Raw genomic sequence first — 22,005 nt, forward strand, 5'->3', positions numbered from 1 at the left:
TCTCATTCTCCTAATTCCCTCTCCCCTCCCCCATGCTCCCAATTTGCTTAGGAGACCTTGTCCCTTTCCCTTTCTCTGGGGGATCATGTATGCTCCTATTATCCCTGATCTCTCTAAGCCCTTTATCATGAAGGGATGTTGGATTTTGTCAAAGGCTTTTTCAGCATCTAGCGAGATGATCATGTTTTTTTTTTTTTCAGTTTCTTTATATGCTAGATTACATTGATGGATTTTTGTAGGTTGAACCAGCCCTGCATCCCTGGGATGAAGACTACTTGATCATGTGGATGATTTCTCTAATGTGTTCTTGAATTCAATTTGCCATAATTTTATTGAGTATTTTTGCATCAATGTTCATGAGGGATATTGAACTGTAGTTCTCTTTCTTAGTTATGTCGTTGTGTGGCTTGGGTGCCAAGGTAATTGTAGCCTTGTAAAAAGAGGTTAGCGATGACACTTCTGCTTCTATTATGTGGAACACTTTGAGGAGTATTGGTATCAGTTGTTCTTTGAATTTCTGGTAGAATTCTGTACTGAAACTGTCTGGCTCTGGGATTTTTTTGGCTGGGAGACTTTTGATGACTGCTTCTATTTCTTTGAGGGTTATGGGTTTATTTAAATTGCTTATTTATTCTTGATTTAATTTTGGTAAGTTATATCTATCCAAAAAATTGTCTATTTCCTTTAAATTTTCTAATTTTGTGGAGTACAGGTTTTCAAAGTATGATCTGAAGATTCTCCGGATTTCCTCAGTGTCTTTTGTTATATCCCCCTTTTCATTTCTGATTTGTTAATTTGCATGTTCTCTCTCTGCCTTTTCCTTGGTTTGGATAAAGGTTTGTCTATCTTGTTGATTGTCTCAAAGAACCAACTCTTCGTTAACATTGATTCTTTGTATTGTTTTCTTTGTTTCTACTTTATTGATTTCAGCCCTCAATTTGATTATTTCCTGACATCTATTCCTCCAAGGTGAGTTTGCTTCTTTTTGTTCTAGAGTTTCAAGTGTGCTGTTAATTCTCTAGTGTAACTATTCTCCAATTTCTTCATGTGGGCACTTAATGTTATGAACTTTTCTCTTAGCACTGCTTTCAAAGTGTCTCATAATTTTGGGTATGTAGTGTCTTCATTCCATTGAATTCTAGGAAGTCTTTAATTTCTTTTTTATTTCTTCGCTGGCCCAGGAATGGTGCAATTGTGAATTGTTCAATTTCCATAAGTTTGTAGAGTTTCTGCAATTTGTGTTGTTGTTGAATTCTTTAAAGCATGGTGGTCTGATAAGATACAGGGGATTATTATAATTTTTTTGTACCTGTTGAGGTTTGCTATGTTGACAAGTATGTGGTCAGTCTTAGAGAAGGTTCCATGCGGTGCTGAGAAAAAGGTATATTCTTTTGTGTTTGGATGGAATGCTCTACAGATGTCTGTTAAACCCAATTGGGAGATAACTTCTGTTAGTTCTTTGTTTCTTTGTTAAGTTTCTGTCTGGTGATCCTGTCTCGTGGTGAGAGTGGGGTGTTGAAGTCTCCCACTATACGTGTGTGAGGTTTTATGTGTGACTTGAGTTTTAGTAATGTTTCTTTTATGAATGTGGGTGCCTTTGTATTTAGGGCATAGATGTTCATAATTGAGACTTCATCTTGATGGATTTTTCCTGTGACGAATATGAAATGACCTTCTTCATCTCTTTTGATTGATTTTAGTTTGAAGTCTAATTTGTTAGACATTAGGATTGCTTACCAGCTTGTTTCTTGGGTCCATTTGATTGGAAAATCTTTTCCCAACCTTTACTCTGAGGTACTGTCTTTCTCTGAAGTTGAGGTGTGTTTCTTATATGCAGCAGAAGGATGGATTCTGTCTTCATATCCATTCTGTTAGCCTGTGTCTTTTATAGATGAGTTAAGACCATTAATATTGAGGGATATTTATGACCATTGATTGTTAATTCTTGTTTGTTTTGCATTTGTTGTTGTTGGTGGTAACAGATCTCTGTTAGTTCAAGGCTACATACTCAACACAAAATTGATCCACTCCTATAAGAAACAGCTCACAGAAAGGCGATCTTAGCACTTGGGATCACACACCTTTAATCCCAGCATGATGGGGGTGGAAACAGGAGGATATGGCTGAGCACAGAAAGGAATATAAGGAGGAGACAGGAATTCAGAGCTTTTGCCTCTGAGGATTTGTGGAGACAGGATTGCCATTTCAGCTGGGTAGAGGTAAGATCTACTGACTTGGCTGCTTTGTTTGTTTGATCTTCAGGAAAGCTTTAATAAATCATAAATAATATATTACCACATATAAGCAGGGCAACCAGACTAGGAGAATTCTGGGAAGAGGAAAGGCAGAGACCCAGTCACCAGCCAGATGCAGAGGAAGAAAGATGAGAATGACTTATTGAGAAAAGGTACCAAGCCATATGGCTAAACATAGATAAGAATTATGGGTTAATTTAAATTGTAAGAGTTTGTTAGTAATAAGCCTGAGCAATAGGCCAAACAGTTTATAATTAATATAAGCCTCTATGTTTATTTGGGACTGAATGGCTACAGGAGCAGGACAGAGAGAAACTTCCATCTACAGGATTGGAAAACATTTCTCCTGTGCCTGATTTAGATCCACAAGTCCCATCATTTTCTCCTAGAAAATTGTCTCCTACAGCTCTGCACCCCAGAGTGGGGAAATCGCTGTAGGGTCAGCCAAGGAGGATTGTGGCTTCACCTTGCAGCAAAATAGCAAAAGAGAAAAATACTTAAAAAATAAAATAAAAATAAATAAAAATTAAAAAATAAAAAATAAATAAAAAGAAAAATACTGCATTGCAGACAAATTTCAAAAAACATTTTCTCAGACTCAACACATGAAGAAATAAGAAAGAGAAATGTCGCCAGGAGTTCTGGTATCTCACTGTGATTTCCCAAAAGCCCTCTGGTTGCAGTCCCAAGAAACTCATATCTGTGGACAGACAGCCTCCCTGATTCTGCTCTTTCAAAATGCAGAGATTTCCACTTGATAATTATAAAGAGTAAGTTCAAATGCCTGGCTTGAAGCACCTTGGAGCAAACAGACATGTGGCTTAAAGATGAAAATTCATCAAGTAATTAATTAATATATCCCCAGACACTTTCATCCTATACCCTTAGTCTTGGCTTCATGTCTGGAAACACATTCATTCATTTATTTATTCACTCAGCAAGCTCATTAGGATTCTACCTTGTCTCTCTTATTGCCTTGGGTCCTAAAGAGATGAAAATGGACAACTGGGCCAACAACCCCTGCTACTATGGAGTTCCCACGAAGTAGAACAGAGACCACAATAGTGAAGGAGTGAATGCATGGATGAACAGCTTTAGAGAGCGATGACCACAGTGAAAGAAAGGAGAGGGGCTGGAGAGATGGCTCTGCACACACACACACACACACACACACACACACACACACACACACACTTGAAAATAATAAAAATAAACCTTTTGTTAAAAGGAAAGGGGGAAGGAAGGAAGGAAGGAAGGAAGAAAGGAAGGAACGAAGAAACGAAGGAAGGAGAAAAAATAATGAAAGAGGAAACCATGGAATCAGGAAGGAAGGAAGGTAGGAAGGAAAGAAGGAAGGAAAAAAAGAAAAATGATGAAAGGGAAAAATCCTGGAATCACAAGGACCATCCAACCTTTACACACCATATGCCAGTCTTTGAAGATCCACAAAATCATGATATCTACTTTATGTGCTAGAAGCTAAGGTCCAAGGTAGCTCTAGAGCAAGCTAGTAGAACCCTGGACAGGTTGGGTCTTGTAGAATGTGTTCAGGTCACTGGGCTATGAAGAGGAGTCTTCAAGAACAAGTGAGATTGGGTACATGAAGGATAGTATGGCCATAGACAGATCTCTATCTCTCTCTATCTCTCTCTGTCTTCCTCCCTCCCTCCCTTCTTTCCTCCCTCTACCCACATCCTCTAGAATTATACAATATACTGTATACTACATGCTCCTGTCATATGTCACCCTCACCTGAGACCCAAAGTAATGGGGTTTCCTTTTCTTGGGCTGGACCATCCAGAACTGAGAATCAAGACAATCTTTTACTATTCCTATGTTAATTGATTCAGGTATTCATTGTAATAGCATAAAGGTGTCTAGCACACAACCTAGTCTTGTCTTAAGGAATCCAGAGAACATTCCTAACAAAAACAACTCTGTCTTTGCTTGTGCGATGCTGCCAAATGCAGATAGATGTGGCAATTATGTGTGGAAATTTTCACTCAGGATAGTGGGCATAATTGTAACTTTGTGAGGTTTTGCTTTCCTCTGTAAATATCAACTATGTTCATGAAACCTGACATTCTTGCAAGATTTCAGGTGACAACACTTTTCTTAGGATTCAGATTGTATTCTAAGTTTACCACTGGTCAGCGCTGACAAGATAGTGACCAGAAGTGAAGAGTCTGGTAGAGGTCAAAGAAAATGGAGACTCTGGCCTTGGAAGGGGGCAGTGGAGAATACAAAAGTAGTGGGTTGCAGGGTTGGAGGGATGAGCCAGGCTATTCTAAGGACCATAAGGAAGACTTGTCTAGCTGGCTAGAATGTCAAAGGAAACCGGAAAGTTGAAGAGGATGACCTCAGAGAGAGGGACTCATTGAGTAAGTAAAAAATTAAAGATGAGCACCAGAGTTTAGTACCAGGAGAGGTGGCTGCAGGAGACAGAAAGCCATGGTGAACCCTGCAGAGCTGGGAAGAATTAGAGACACTGATGTAGCTCATTGATTTTAGTACACAGATGAAATATATGCGGGAGTCCTCCAGGAAGACCCAGAGGTGACAAGCCTCCAAGGCAATGAGAACACTTATTGTCTAAAGAAACCTTGCTTCCATTAATCTTTCTTCTCTAGCAAGAACCTCAGCTCCCTGGAAAAACAGCTGGTTCCCAAGCTAGAGTGCAGAAAGCTAGATTTCAAATGGTGTGCTATTCTAGGTAGTAACAGGACATTGGGAATGATGCATTTCAGTTTTAAGAGAATCCCCTGGCCAAATCAGTGACAATTGTGACAGTAGTTAGAAACAAGTAATGACAATAAAAATTATAGCAAAATGAATAATTAATAATAACTGAGCCCACACACCTAGTAATAGTGGAGAGGCTACCTTAAATGCCTTTCCCCTGTAATGAGATTGATGCCTACCTTAAATGCTATCCTAGAGCCTTCACACAAGTTGAATCATGTCCACTGAAACAAGTCCTTACAAACAACGTCTTAAAAAAAGAAAAGAAAAGAAATTGGCCTTAGGCCAGATATCAGCACCATGAAAGAGTTTTGTTTTCTCTGCCACAAGACACTTTGAAGATAGATGAGCGAGATGACAAAGTCAGAGTCTGAAGGATGGTACCCCCAGGCAACACCCCCATCACCCCCACACCATACACACATACACTCTACACACGTGTGCACACATGCACATGCACAAACTAGAAATTGTTGCTATTGACAACAGGGATCTGCTCGTGAGATAAGTAGCAGGACTTTATGTTGACTTGAACTTGTCACCAGTGGAAAGGTGGACCTTAATTCTGAAATTCTCTCAGCTCCCTTCCTGAAGGACCCTTACTAGCTAACAGAAGATTCACTTCCTGTAATCCTGCCAACATTATCATCCCTTCTTTTTTTTTTTTTTTTTTGTACACAAGAAGACTAAGGGTCGGAGATTAAGTTGCTTGCTACAGGTCAATGTTATGTCTTAGGTTTAGTTTCTCTCTCAACATTTCCTACACTAGAAAATTGTCTACAATGAAGTAATACCAGTGAGATGCTTAAGAGGCAATGCCTAGAGAGAGGCAATTGGCTCATGGGGGAATTTTTGCACGAGTGCATTAATTCTCTAGAAAGCAGGTTCTTATAGAAAAGCACACCTGAGCCCTCCCATTTCTTGCTTCTTTTCTCTTGCTCCTGTATCCTTTTGAGCACGTGCTTTTGCCATATGATGCTATCTACCCTAAGAACCTCATCACAGTCTGACACCAGAATCATGCTTTTAGACTCCCAGGAGTGTGATTTCAATAAACCCTTTTAATTTATATAGTATCAAGTTTCAGGAATGTTATTATAGCGTTATCAAATAGACTAAGATGAAATATCAGCTAAGGGGAGATTCAGGACCTGTTCAGATCCTAGAGTCCAAGAAGATCTTTTTTCTCTTGTAAAGTTATAAATTATAGTTTCATTGAGGTATAATTGTCCTGTAATATAACCTACATATCTAAAGTAAACAATCATATATAAGAAGCTATCACCACAATCAAGATAATGAATGTATCCATTACTTCCCAAAAGGCTCCTCATGTTTCTCCTCCACAGCCCCTGCTCTGCCATGTACTTGAGCAGCTACTAATTGCATGCTTTACATTTCCTACAATCCTATTTAGATAGAATCAAGCAAATCATATGCTTTTGTGTTCTGTTTCATCCACATAGTTTGGTTATCTTGTAATTTATTCATATTGGGCTTACTGGTAATTATTCTTAATTGATCAGAAATCTGCCATGTTATGATATAGATCAAAACACATTCATCTTTTCCTCTATTAATAATCACTTGTGCTGGTTAAAGTTTTGGATCATTAAAATGAAATTACTATGGACATTTATGTTCAAGTTTTTGCATGAACAATCTGTCTTCTCTTGGATAAGTTTCTAGGCAATGAATGGCCAGGTGACCTGGTATGTGTTTAACATTTTAAGAAAATGGAAATCTTTTCCAATGTGATTATACTATTTTACACTCCCACAATTTATCAATGGAGTTCATACTCTTAGGAACATTTTGTGTGGTCAGTCTTCTCACTTCCAGCTATTGTAGCAACTGATCAGAAATAATGTGGTTTTCATTCTGTATTTCTATGAACTAGACTGAGTGTCTATGCATTGCTCCTTAGTCATCTATATATTCACTTAAGTGAAGAATCTATTTAAATCTTTGTCCTACTTTAATTGGCTTATTTGTCTTCTTTCTAGGTATGTCTAAAGGCTTGATATATACCCTAGGTATAAGCAATTTGTCAGATAAATGTTTGTAAATATTTTGCCCAGTCTGTACCTCCTGCTTTCATTTTATTTTCTCAATAGCATATTCTGAAGACAGACGTTTTCAATTTTAGTGCCAAATGTTTGCCTGTAACTGCATCTTTCACAAATTCTACTATGTCGTGTTTTCATTGAGATCTACTTCAGAATACTGTCTAAATAGTAATTACACCTCGCTTGCTGTCTCTAGGTCATCACTCTTTTTCTACAGTCAAGTCCATAGAAAGATCCAAAACAGCCACTGGTTTTAGTAATACCACTTCACAAGTTACAGAACTCTTCTGCCTTCACTGGAACCTCCCAGTATTATTAGTCTATTGTATAGACAAGGAGACTATGGCTCAGGAAATTAAATAACCAACTTGGTGTTGAAATACAAGTAATGACAAACCATACTCAGGCTGTCTGGTTCTAAATCCATTTTCTTTTCCATGCACTGTATCTCAGTTACAGACCTTTCCCAAGCTCAGTTGTTAAGTGAGTCCATGTTTTAAAACACAACTGGACAACATGCAAAGGGCAAGAGATTTCGGAGTACCTGGCTCTAAAGGAATGTCTACATCACAGCACTCACCTCAAGTCTCAGGGATCTATGTGAAAGAGGGGAGAAGAAAGACTGGAAGAGACAGAGACAGTGAACCACTCCAAGGAAATAGCTTTTCCAGACACAGCAGGGTTGGTGCATATATGAACTCACAGAGACTGTGACAGCACACACAAGACCAATACAAGGTCAAACCAATATCCTAGCATGGAGAAGAGAAGTGAGAACAAAGTCCCACCTCAAACCAAGAAGCTGTTTGAAATTAATAGCTGCTTGAAAAGAGAAAAATCAGTTTTTGCTATGGAGTAAGGGTGCTGTGTGTATCAACTACCCCGGGGCAAGGCTTCATGCTCAACTCAAAATGGATTCCATGGTGCAGAGGTCATGAGGGAGCAGAAAGATTGAGTCAGGTGTAGATTAGAAGAAAGGACATATGATAGGTAGGATTTTAGTTGGGGGGGTGGCAGGGGAGGAAGGGAGGGAGAAGGGAATTGGGATTGTCATGTAATTCAATCTTGTTTGTAATTCAAATATATAAAAAGTAAAAAAATGGATTCCATGGGTCTTTTGTTGTTGGGGGGCTGCTTTGGGGGGTTCCTTTTTGGTTTTGCTTTAAGAAAAAGAGAGAATATGAAGTTGAGTCTTCATATTCAGGGAAGGGGGAATCTTGGAGGAGCTAGGTTGGGGAAAGAACATGACAAAAATACATTGTACAAAAATACAATATATTTTTATAAATATATGTTAAAAATTTTAATTTAAAAAATAAAGAGGGTGCTCACTTCGGCAGCACATATACTAAAATTGGAACCATACAGAGAAGATTAGCATGGCCCCTGTGCAAGGATGACACACAAATTTGTGAAGCGGTCCATATTTTTGAAAATGGGAATCAGTGTACCACAAGATCCAGCAATTCTGCTCTTAGGCATATACCCAAAAGATGCACATTCATACAACTAGGACATCTGTTCAACGGTGTTCATAGCAGCATTATTTGTAATAGCCAGAACCTGGAAGCAACCTAGATGCCCCTCAACTGAAGAATGGATAGAGAAAATATGGTACATTTACACAACGGAGTACAACTTAGCAGGAAAAAAAAAAAAAACAATAGAATCTTGAAATTTTCAGGAAAATGAATGAAACTAGAAGAAACCATTCTGAGTGAGGTAACCCAGTCACAAAAAGACAAACATAGTATGTACTCACTCACATGTGGATTTTAGACATAGATTAAAGGAATACCAGCCTACAATCCACACTGCCGGAGAAGCTAGGAAACAAGGAGGATCCTAAGAGATAAGTATATGTTACCCTGGAGAAGGGGAAAGGGACAAGTTTTCCTGAGCAAATTGGGAGCACGGGAGGAGAGTGGAGGGAGCTAGGAGAATGAAAAGGGGAGAAGAGGAGGGATGAGGAGGACATGAGGGAGCAGAAAGGTTGAGTTGGGGGAAGAATAGAAGAAAACAAGAAAGGAGATAACATAATAGAGGGAGACATTTTAGGTTTACTGAGAAATCAGGGAAAGGTCTGGAGATCTACAAAGATGACACCAACTAATAAATAAATAAATAAATAAATAAATAAATAAATAAATAAATAGGTTGTTCAAGGTCATCCCAAAGGTTGCTTCTTAGATTTCTAAAGTTACTAGTGTGAAACACAGAAGCTGCAGTGAATGGGCAACGTCTCCACCTAATCTGCCTTCCATGCTATCTGAATCTGCCCTCTGATGGTCATGCTGTTCATAGGTCAGTCATTGCCATCCAAAAGGGCCCTTCACCCTATGTCTAGTCAGAAACTTTAATAATCTGTTCTCAAGTTGGTGTTTAGAAGACTCCCCCATGAAGCCCTCAGGGATTCCAGTCAATCATAGCAGACCAGGAATCAAGGTTTCTTAGCAACCTTTCAGATGATCCTGATGTGCTGTATTACTGGGCCACCCTAATGAGAGGGAGACAGCTGAAGGTAGGGGTCAGTGAGACAAGAGGAGGTATGGCAGTAAGCAGAGGATGAATAATGCTGTGCCTGCTTTAGGAACTTAAGCTCTTAAGAGCGATGAGGCTGCTGAATAGAATAGTTACATAACATCTACCTTAAGAAAGTCCATGATGGGGGAAGGCAAAGAATAGAATGGGCCAACCACTTCAGGTAGGAAAGCAATCAGAGGCTATTACAGCATTTCCTGTAGGAGAGAGAGGTAGCTTGGGCTATGGTCATGGTGGCAGGAAGGGGAAGATTTTAAGAAACGAGGAGTCGGTGGGGTGGGATGGGGAGTTGGTGAGAGGAGTGGGAGGAAGGGAGGGAGAGGGAACTGAGATTGGTATGTAAATAAAGAATAAAAGAAATGAAAAAGTGTTTATTAGGCATGAAAGGACATATATAGTAAAGGGTTCAGTGAAATGGGAGAAATATCAAAAAGCCAAGCTAGGAAGTATCTCTAAGAGAGGAATCACCACAGCCCTGACAACAGAAATGTGGCATCAGGAAGCACGTATCACACAGAAGATCTCTCGTACCTGGCAGCTTTCTTGACTCTCTCTTTTCAAGAGAACAATTGTTAATGTGGACGAGGGGAAGTTAGTGCCTTGGATTATAAAAGGGAGCTTCGCAAACTGGAATCTGGACAATTACTATCTGGGCAGCAGTCATATTTAGAAGACAGTTTTACTATGCCATCTCATAGAAGTCTTTCCCAGGGAGCCCCAGATGGCCCTCTTTGTGACTTATTCAAGACCTCCACATTTCATTAGAGTCTCATCACTCAGTTGGCTATAAAAGTGGGAAATGAACTTTGTCCTGAATCCAACATTAAATGTATTCAGAGAAATGCTACAGTTTAGTCACAAGATTCTGAGACATACACACACACACACACACACACACCATATATTCGCCCTTTCCAATAATATTTTAATCATATCATGTGTTATCTCCCCGAGGCTGGTACAAAAGGTTATAGGTTCAAATCCAATTGAGGCTGCCTCCTGATTCAGGCAATTTTATTTTTAACCCCCATGTATTCGTGTGATTTTTATTATTTTTCCAAGCAACATCAATCACAGCCCAGAAATGTGATAATAATGTTGTTCACATCCACTTAAAGGAAGAAAATTACCAGGGGAATAGAGAAATGGTGTCCTACCAAAAAGCTTCAACAAGATAAGGGTTTGCTTGGGGTGGGGGGTAGTGCAAGAGGAGTGCTGACATTTCCAAATAAGGGGAGGGGGTGAAGACAAAGGAACTGTTTTTCAGCCCTGACCTCACAGTAAAACCACCAGGAGTCTTCCTGGGCTAAGACTCCACCAAGACCAATTAGCTTCACTATGCTTTGAAATCCTCTGCAGCTACTTCAAATGCAGGGCCCTGGGAACTCCTGTGACTGGAGCCTTGAGAGGCCTGGGGTAAGATTTTTCAACATTCAAGACTCCTCTCTCCATCAAGTTGTGGCCCAAGGACTGATTCAAGACCCTGTGTCACCTCCACAATAAAATGTCTACTTAAATGTTTAAAGAACATGATATGCAAAAAGGCTTTTTAAGAAAACTTTGTCCTTCAGAAATAAATATAGTTGCATTGTTTTTCTCACCTTTTAAGAAGAGGGATCTGATAAGGAAGTTTTTAGAAATGAAAACAGCTTTCCTGTTCTTTTTATTTTCATCCTTTAAAAATGTGTATCATTATTTACACAATGGAGTACTACTCAGCTGGAAAAAAAAGCAATGGAATCTAGAAATTCACAGGCAAATGGATGGAACTAGAAGAAACCATTCTGAGTGAGGTAACCCAGTCACAAAAAGACAAACATAGTATGTACTCACTCATATGTGGATTTTAGACATAGAGTAAAGGATTACCAGCCTATAATCCACACTGCCAGAGAAGCTAGTAAACAAGGAGGACCCTAACAGAGACACACATGGTCCCCTGGAGAAGGGAAAAGGGACAAGATCTCCTGAGCAAATTGGGAGCATGAGGGGAGGAGAGCAGGAACTAGGAGAATTAGAAGGGGAGAAGAGGAAGGGTGAGGAAGACATGATGGGACAGGGAGGTTGAGTTGGGGGAACAACAGAATAGAGCAAGATAAGAGATCATATAATAGAGGGAGTCATTATAAGTTTAAAGAGAAGTCAGGCACTAGGGAAATGTCTGGAGAGCTACAAAGATGACACCAACTAACAATTTAAGCAACAGAGGAGAGGCTACCTTAAATGCCCTCTCCTGATAATGAGATTGATGACTAATTCATATGCCATCCTATAGCCTTCATCCAGCAGCTGGTAGAAGTAGAAGCAGACACCCACAGCTAAACCTTGAACTCAACTGAAATCCAGTTGCAGAGAAGGAGGACTGATGAGCAAAGGTGTCCACACCAGGCTGGTGAAACCCACAGAAACAGCTGACCTGAAAAAGGGAGAGCTCTTGGTCCCCAGACTGATAGCTGGGAAACCAGCATGGGACTGACCCAGACCCCCTGAATGTGGGTGTCAGTGAGAAGACCTTGGAAATCTATGGGGCCTCTTGTAGTAGATCAGTACTTATCCCTAACATAGGAATGGACTTAGGGAGCCCTTTCCCCATAGAGGGATACTCCCTGCGACTAGACACAAGGGGGTTGGCCTATGCCCTATCCCAAATGATATGACAGATTTTAAAGACCCCCACTATGGAAGGCCTCACCCTCCCTGGGGAGCAGAAAGGGTACAGGATAGGTAGGGTGTTAGTTGGGGAGGGGGGTCAAGGGAGGAGGGGAGGGAGAAGAACCTGGGATTAACATGTAAAATAATCTTCCTAATTAAAATTTTAAAAAAAAATCAGTGAACGTAAATGGGGCAATGAATTTGAATGAGTGTTAAATTAGGTAATACTATTTCATCAGTTAAATTCTTTTTCATGGTGGTTGAAACGGAATTTGGAACTTTGCACAGGTTAGGCAGGCTCAACTCTTGAGATGTGTCATGAACCCAACATCAAACATCTTGAACTTGATCTTGATAAATTGCACTATAGTTCTATAAGTGAATGCCCTTATTTTTAAGAAATATATACTAATCTCTTCATCTCAAAGAGTTCAGAAAAAATGTGTATTTTTGACATAGAATGAGCAAACACATGAGAGACAAGGCTACTAGCTGTAGCTAACGAGTGGAGTGAGCTTCTGTGTACTATGCTTGAAAGTAATGTGCCTGAAATTATATGAAATTAAAATGTACAAAAATTTTTAAAAATGTATATCAGAGCACTTTCTTTTCCTACTAAATGATTTCTTATATCTGTGGAGCCTGGGCAGTGACACAGGTACAAAACCTATTGTTATAAATTGATAGACCAAGCTGTTAAATAAAATCTATCCCACCCCCTTTGACAAATATATATATATATATTATATATATATATATATATATGTGTGTGTGTGTGTGTGTGTGTGTATGTGTATATATATGTAATTATATAAAATATATACACAAAAATTAAGACATATATATATATATATATAATATATATATATATATATAATATATATATATATATATATATCACCCAACTCAAAGAACAGGGATGACTTAACTCGACTATTCTCAGAGGTTTATTACATTGATTTATATGAGGGATGGGGCACATGCCACAGTGAGTGTTAGTGGGTGGTCAGAGAACGTTTTCCAGGAATCTGTTCTTTCACTGTGTAGATCCCAGTGATCAAACACAGGTTCTCATGCTTGGTAGCAAGCTCCATTAGTCACAGAGCCAACTTAATTGAATTATGACCCATATGTTAATGTTCAGATGAGGCTGCAGAGTCTTCATGGGCAATAATAAAATAAGGTAATACTTAGTGTATGAATCACTATCTACAGAATAAACGTTTTTCTTGCCTTCATTTTAGTGAAGCCAACAGCTGCATTGTTATCATCAAGATTTTTCACACAATTCCTGTTCAGTGACAATAATGTCAAACTAGGCTTCTTTCTTGAGTTCTACTTCTTAGCTTTGGGAGAATTTTGTGGGTCTTTCCCTCTTACCGATTTCCATTTGAAGAAGCTTCCTCCTCCTGAGACAGTAATAATCTGAGGCAGCAACTGTGGATACACGTCTCAATTAACACCATTTTAAACCTTCAGGTTCTACGTCACGCTTGTGTACATTAGGATCTGTGTGTGATAGTTGCAGCTCTGTGGAAAGTACAGTGAGTCATTTAGTTTAATCTTATGAGCCTTGTCATTTTTGTCTCTTTTTGTACTGTAAAAGGATGCCTGCGAACTGAGGAATCTGGCCATGTGTGAGTGTGGCTGGCAATGCAGCACAGAGCCCAAGGACAAGGCATTCTGCTCCTTTTCTGGTACCCCTCGTGGCCCCTCTTAGAATGAGATAACAAAGCCTTGTGATCTGACTTCTGCTCAGTCCTCACCCTGGCTATCATTAACGCCTGTCCTCATTCACTTTACTCCAGCTACAATGATCAGGGTCAGACCCCTTAGGAACATTACCCATGCTCTTTCTTCTACCCAACACATCTGCTGGCTTCTCCTCATGGTTGGCTCCCTGTGTCTTCTGTGTTTCAGCTTAAAGCAACACGCCTCTAGTGGACAAAGGTTGTTCTTACTTTAGGGGTGGTTTCCTCCAGGGAAGAAACGACCCCTAAAGAAAGAACAAGGACTTAAATGGATCATCAGTAGAATTTGTGAATGAACAGAAACCAGTCTGTATATGTCACATGAAATTATACCCTATAAAACAAGGGTGAGAAGGTTATTTCCTGAGATGTAAATCTGTTCTCTCCTGTCTTGCTTTCCCAGACAGATGTCTTACGCATGCACCATATATAGTGGAGATAAAAGACAAGGATCCCCACTGCACAACGTGGGTACTGTCACAGAAAGGTATCTCAACAGAGCTCAGACCTCGCTCATAACAAAGCTGTCTGCTGTCCACTGACCGCCCCTAGTAATGACCTTGAATTCTTCATCCCCTTTGCCTCCTTGCTCCCCACGTCCTAGGCCTTCATCGTTCACCATCGCTACTGTCTGTTTCCAGCCCGTTCCTACTAATCAGGCCAGAAAACCAATTTGAATCCCTTCAAGCTCTTTAGGAAAAAGATAAGATAACAACAAAAAATTAAAAATGATGATCATGATCTGCCTGGGGTAGAAAGAAGACTGAAGCAGAACTCATATCAGAAACTGACTGGTGCTAAAAGTGAGTCACTGCTACCACTACCAGGAAATATGGAAGGGATGACTCCAAATACCACAAATGCTGCTCCTGTTCTCTACCCAGGCTGCTGCAGAGATTCTAAGAAATAGAAGCTGGGTTAAAGAGTGTGTGTCATCATCACACAGCATTTAAAGCCTACAGCTGCCAAAAAGAATAAACAAACAAACAAACGGTGAGATGCAGGGATTGCTCAATGATTAGAGCACTTGTTGTTCTTGCAGAGGACCTGGGTTCAGTTCCTAGCACCCACATGGCAGCTCACAACCATCTGGAACTTCAGTTCCTGGGAATCCTATGCCTTCTTCTCACACCCTCGGGCAGCAGGCATGAACATTATGCACATACATACATGTAGGCAAAAAACACTCATATACATAAAATAAATATGTATATGACACACTTAAACATAAACATAAGCTAAGTATTTTCCCCATATCCAAACACTGACATCAAATGAAATTAAAAAAGCAGAATTTTGAAGCCCACCAGTTACTAGTGAAAGCAACCATGAAGGTGAAGTCTCTCAGTGTCTATCACAAATTTCTAACAGAATTCCATAACTTGCATTCTTTCACCTGACAGTTTATCTGCTTTTTAAAAGCAGATTTTCTTTGTTATATCAAGCCTAGAATTCTGAGTTTTCCCAGAACCAAGGAGAAGCAGAAATGCTGAGACGTGAATTTGCTCTTACAGTTACTATAAAGGACACTAATAACTGGTATTGTCTTTTCCTTTGGAGAGAACACGATGAAATCAAATCGTGTGTAACCTACTGGCAGATCCTAAATTAACTATAAAGATAAGTTTAATGATGATTAGAATGACCAGACATTTTTTAAAAAAATTTTTTATTCCTTGTTTTAATTAAACTGATTTTCCAAGTAAGGGAGGGTTCAGATTATAACCTTTGACCTTCCATCTGCTTCTCTGGGTGGGTGTTTAGCTCAGCAGAGTAATGCTCTGGCATAACAGCTTTTGGAAAATTGTACTTCAGCTACAGAGATGTAGCAAGGTCTAGGTGATCTGAAGGATGCATCAATGGTCCTGGATGAAAGGGAAGGTGCAGCCTGAATGGTACTCAAGACCTTTGCATCTGGCCAGAGACTGTGATCAGGCCAATAGGCCATCTTTATTCTGCCTGCTCAGATAGGGTGTCTCATTCTGACTCACTCAAAGAGGCCGGATTCAAAGCTTCCACTCAAACATACACTCCAGAACAAATACCTCTCCTACAGGGTGAAAGCGCAGTCCCTCCCCACTCCATAACCCTTGCATGTGTCTGCAGATATTATTGATCACACTCTGGTAGTTTCCTTTCATATCTGTCTTCTAGGGAGACTACAGCGTTCCTGAAAGCAGACACTCAGCTTTAACCCCCCATTCACACCTACTCCCTAGCACAGAAACTGATAAAAAATAAAAAAAATAAATTGTGCTGGTGCTTTATTGAAAAAAGAAAAGGCTTTGTTATCTGTCTGGGTGGGTAGGTGGTGGGTGGTGGGTGGATGGATGAGGAAATGAGTCAAATCAGACATTTCAAGAATATATGAATTAGTCCAGGAACTGGGTCATGGAAACTGGCTTTTTTTCTATCCTTTGACATTATATAGGAGAGAAGAGAAGTCAAAATTACCGAATGGGTGTGTGTCACCAATGACCTTTCTCACTCAAAGACTCAAGACAGTTCACACCAACACAGGTTGTGCTGGAGATTTTCAATTTCAGCCTCCAGACTGGACATCCACCCATCTCCACCTCACCTGGTACCAAGGAAACTAACCTAGATCAACTGCATCAAAGGCCTCAAAGAGCTGGGCCAGGCTATTCTAGGTCCCTTATGTTGGCACCAAGCCTCCCATACCCTCTAAACCTTTTCTGTGTGTTCTCTGTTTTTGTTTTAATTAATTTATTTTTATGTGCATTGGTGTTCTGCCTGCATGCATGTCTGTGTGAACGTATCAGACCTTGGAGTTACAGGCAGTGTGAGCGGCCAGGTGGGTGCTGGAAATTGAACCCAAGTCCTCTGGAAAAGCAGTCAGTACTCTTGACCACTGAGCCATCTCTCCAGCCCTCTTAAGAGAAGCAAACATCAGCCTGTGCTAAGGTCCCCTGCGGGTCACCGAGTGAACCCTTGTGGGAGTACTCACCGTCATGGAAAAGGTTTCAGTGAGGCCTCATTTCTTTGGAAGGCAGCCTCCATGCAAGGGTCTGCCATTTTAATGTCCACAGAAGTAAATCTATTCTAATCTAATCCTCAGAACAAGTGCTATGCAAACCCAGGAATATAGGTTATAAAATGTGTAAACAAGTCAAACACTTACTTAAAACAAATCAGGAAGAAATTCAATTAAAAATAATTCTTTGGCATATATGTTTGCCATTTATTAAAATGAAAGCAAATTTACATACTAATGAGACATATGTACTACATGGTTTTATGTTAATTAAATTGTAGCAGAATATTCGATACAACAGGACACAGAGAATCTTCAGTGTTTCTCAGAATTAGTTGGCATTTTGATCTTATAATTAATTGTCCATGCTAAGCACACTGCTTTTCATGAATACATAGGACAAAAATGACACAAACATGTTTAGAATCATTTTTAAATTGTTAGAAATTCTGTCTAATCTCCAAGCCAAAATTCATTTTTTAAATATTTTTATGGGTTGTGGGATATTTGTAGGCTGTGTGAAGATACATTGCTGTTATTGATTTTATTAAAGAGCTTTATTATTATTTAATTATTATTATTTTATGTGGTGCTGTTGCTAGGCCATTTGTTCTGTTATAGCCTTCTGATCTTCCATACTATTTGCACATTTTACATCTTCACCAGCAGTGTATGTATAAAAGTTGCAATTATTCTTTCTTCATCAAGATCTATTAATATCTATTTGATAAGATACATTTTAGGAGAGTATTTTCATTCTCTTAAAAGTATCATCACTTTACAAAAATAACAATAAAAGCTGACTGGCTATTGAGTAAAAAAAAAAAAAAACAAGAGCTGAATGACCAATAGCTAGGCAGGAGGTAAATGTGGGACTTCCAGGCAGAGAGAGAAAAGGTAGGTGGTGAATCTAGGCATACAAAGGATACCATGGAGACATGGAACAAGTCAGACCCACAGAAAGGCAGAGAAGTAAAAGGCATATGGCAGAATGTAGATTAATGTAAACACATTGATTTAAGTTATAAAAGCTAGTGGGACAAGCCTAAACTAAGGCTGAGCTTTCATAATTAATAAGAAGTCTCCACGTTGTTATTTGGGAGCTGGTTGGTGAGACAGAGAGAGACTCTTTACAGTGGATTGAAGATTTGGTTCAGCAGTTAAAGAGCTCTGTTTCTGTAGAGGAACTGAGTCCCAGGTCCCAGTACCCATGACATGAGGCTCACAACCACCTGTAACTCCAGCTCCAGAGGATCTGATGCCTTCTTCTGACCTCTGTGGGCATGATATGCACATGCATAAACCCATGTGCAGATCACATGTATATACGTAATTAAAAAATAAGTCAATATTTTAAATTAAACTTATGGATTCTTTGACAATTTCACACATGCAAACAATATATCTTGATCATACATGTGCCCTACTCTTCCCTCCCTTATCACCCAGCATCCCCTCTTCCACCTTCAAAGTCTCTTTTATTTTTATAATTCTATTAGTCCAATCACTGCTGTCCATGTGCACATGGGTATAGCGTTGTCTGCTACCTTCCAGAGCAACCTTCCAGAGGCCACACTCTAAAGGAAACAGGCTCTCCCTGTCCCAGAAGTCATCAATTGTCAATAACTCCTCAGTTTGGGTGGGAGCTTATGCACCCCTTCCCTATCAATCCAAAATTTATTTAATGACTTTAAAAAAATGAACCACTGCCAATTTTATTCAAAGTCTCCAAAATTTATACCAAATATGTTGCCACCCTTTATATAATGGTTATTTGTATTTCTTTTATTCCTTTCTCGTCTTTTTAAAATAATTCTTTAGTAGAAGTCAGAATCTTGTGTTGCACAGTTAGGAGCCTCTGGCTTACTGTTCTGGTTAGGTTTCTTTTCAATACTCAAGGCCAATATTTGGCTTCTATGAAAAAGACTTGTTTGTCTTTTCAGTGACTTGACGATAAGGCAAACTGGCTGTTGCCCTTTACCACACAGTCCAGTTTAGAATCAATACTGGTGTCCAACCTTGCATTTCTTATCAGACTGACAATCCACCTTTCAGCTTTTTCTCAGCTTTATCTGCTATGATATTAATACTGATAGAAGTAAGAAGAAGTCTCAAATATGAAGAAATGGCTATTTTCAATGAAGTCCTCAAGACAATCCACCCAAAAGAATTCATTCCTAAGTAATTCACATTCATTACCCTGGCTTTTCCTGAGCCCCATCAAAATCAAGGTTACCATTAAAGCACTCAAGTTCTGTAAGTGGGTCTTCAGATGAGTAAGAGTCGCGCTGGGCAACTTTCACCATCTGACAGTGATCCCACAAATATTTGTTATTACAGAAGTCGTCAAATAGCAGAAAATATGTGGCTACAATCTCTGAGTTGCATTAAGGTACTCTGGCTGGTAAAGGAAGAAATCGACAATATTATCTTGGCCTTTGGAGTGGCTGAAAAGAACAGAAACCAGCAGGCAAGTTTGGGGGTAAAGAGACTGGCGTGGAGAACTCCCAGAATTGTCATCCATGGTCTCCTAACCATATAAGGTAATCCAGGACTGCATCCAGTTCTACATGAAGATTTCAGAGGCCGTTTTTTTCCAAGTGAACTTAAAGCATTTCAATCTGTTCCTGGAACCAAAGTTCTAAAAAGATACAAATACTTTGCTGTTTCCAATCACAATGGAGTTTTGAACATTGGGAGAATGCATTTAAACATTCCTGCCTAAACCTACACTTGTCTGCCAGGTAGGCAAACAGCTTCCAATTGTCCTTGGTTGACTGCTTCTGCCTTCCAGTTTTTGGATCTTCAAAGATCTTCACAACCATCTGTTTCTGCCTAAAGATGATTCAGCTTCTTTTTTCTCACAAAGCACAAAGGATACCATCAGAATGAGGTTTTTTTTTTCCCCTGTACACATCCATAGCAATGTCTGCCATGTATGTTGGTATCCCAAAGAAGACCCGATTTCCATTTTAATGAGTACTCTTCATTATATGTCTCCTTCACAGAGAGAAGAGGTCAAGGAACAGAAAGACCTAAAGGAGCCAAGCCAGAAAGTAAGAGATGTGAGTAGTCAAGTCGTAGCCCACCATCTTGATGCTTAATGAAACTCAAACTCAAACCAACAACTCAAACAGCAAGGTTTTAAATCAAATATTCTAACACACTATAATATAAAGATATATTCATTGGATAATTACATGTTAAGAAATGATGGTAGGAAAACAGCAAGCCTTCATTTTCTGTAGTTAAACCATTGTATTTCTCCAAGAGTAGAGAACTTGACCTGTACAGTAAAGATACTGCAGTACAAAATATACAGTAGTCTGGAATCCAAGCTGAGATTCTTTCAGGCAGTGTTTATCAGTGTCACATGGTGTGATAGCGGGCACAGTAGAAAGTGCTCCTGTTGTGTGTTTTAAACAAAGGTTGCAGTAAAAAGTCCCACAGTCAACACAGGCAAGTGCCAGCAGAAACCTCTTGGGCTCAGTATACCTTAATTTTGAACTAATCTCTGTTTATTCTGCAAATTGTGCTCTGACCAGCTTTTTTTTTTTCACTCCCCACACATGTAGCTGGTCAGAACCCACAGTTTAAGAGTCTCTGTTCTAGAAAATCCACCTGGGTATGGCATCAAGTAACAAGTACCATAGATGGAGTTTCTGTTCCACCTAATCCCACTGCCAATTTGCCCCAAATAAGCACAGTGAGACTGACTAGCTCTCTCTTAATTATTAACACATTTCTATTCATCTAAGTATTTTTACATGGTCTTTTCTTCCTGGAGAAGAGTCCGCACATGTTGCTCCTTCCTTAGCTACATGGTGTCCCCTCTGGCCTCTCCCTGCATCCTCTCCCCAGCATTCTCCTCATCATGTAGCCCCACCTATACTTCCTGCCTGGCTACTGGCCAACCAATATTTTATTCATCAACAAGTAAGAAAAACATATATACAGAAGGACATCCCCCATCAAAGTACCCATACTCCCTTGCAGAGATTAAAGTAAGACATCCCCAGAACAAGGCAGGGGTCAACTTGTAAAGATTGCACCCAGAAAATGACTCCATGACACATACCTAGAGTTATAAATACACAAATAAATAAGCAAAGAACTTTTCAAGTTAATGGAATCACTTTGAAGACAATGTTAAAACATTCTTCTGCATTGAACTCTGACCAAGTATAGCAGGCCCTGAAGAGGGCTCATAAGACAATGAGTAGAGCAGCCAGGAAGTCCAGAGTCAGGGAGAACCTGAATTATGAACTATCTGAACAAGATTATGATGGACCTCACCAAAGACAGTACACCATCTGGATCCTAAGAAAACAGGACAGTCCCAGACCAACAAAGAGACATTCATGAAGAAGCTTATACCCAAGAAGGACAAACTCAAGAGACCAGAGTTGATACCACACAAAAAGCACATGAACCATCTCTTTTCCCACTTATTCAAAGCTCATATCTATATGAGCATAGCTGTCCAGACTTCCTGCAGTGAGTCTTAAAAACAATCCATACAGCCCTTTTCCATGCTGCCTATTGGGCATTCAGCTGTATCAAGATGAATGTTTCCTCTGCAAACATTGGCTATCAGAGACTCACTAAAGTGGATGGTGAACACAAACTTTATTCTTTCTTCATGAAGAGCGTGGCTACAGAAGTATCTGCTGAAGCTCTGGGTAAAGAGTGAAAGGGTTGTGTGGTCTGAATCAATTATGGAAACAACATCAGGATTTTCCCTTGAAGCCAGGTGCCTTGAACCACAGCAGAGGAAGTCAGCTGTTAAAAGGCGGGGGAGGGGAGCATTCTTGTTATAGACCAAAGAGAACTGGAGAGAGGATGCACAAGTGTGGGGATTTGATATGAATGCCAATCCGGCTATTCTCAACTCAGTTATTGTGAAAAATAGAAGGATTAGGAGCAGGAGAAGAAGAGAGAAGAAAGAGGAAGAAGAGGAAGAGGAGAAAGAAGAGGGAAGGAAGGAAGGAAGGAAGGAA

At 39.7% G+C, this 22,005-nt stretch overlaps 1 non-coding gene and 1 pseudogene across 1 annotated transcript; one reads left to right on the forward strand and one right to left on the reverse strand.

Annotated features, from left to right (window-relative positions):
• The first annotated feature begins 8,390 nt into the window (after positions 1 to 8,390).
• On the forward strand, positions 8,391 to 8,497 carry LOC113831645. The gene has a single exon (XR_003479737.1). It is a non-coding gene; the product is annotated as a U6 spliceosomal RNA (small nuclear RNA).
• A 10,325-nt stretch (positions 8,498 to 18,822) lies between these two features.
• On the reverse strand, positions 18,823 to 20,097 carry LOC100752494 (annotated as a pseudogene).
• Positions 20,098 to 22,005: the final 1,908 nt, after the last annotated feature.

This window comes from Cricetulus griseus (genome assembly GCF_003668045.3).
Source record: "Cricetulus griseus strain 17A/GY chromosome 1 unlocalized genomic scaffold, alternate assembly CriGri-PICRH-1.0 chr1_1, whole genome shotgun sequence".
Lineage (NCBI taxonomy): Eukaryota > Metazoa > Chordata > Mammalia > Rodentia > Cricetidae > Cricetulus > Cricetulus griseus.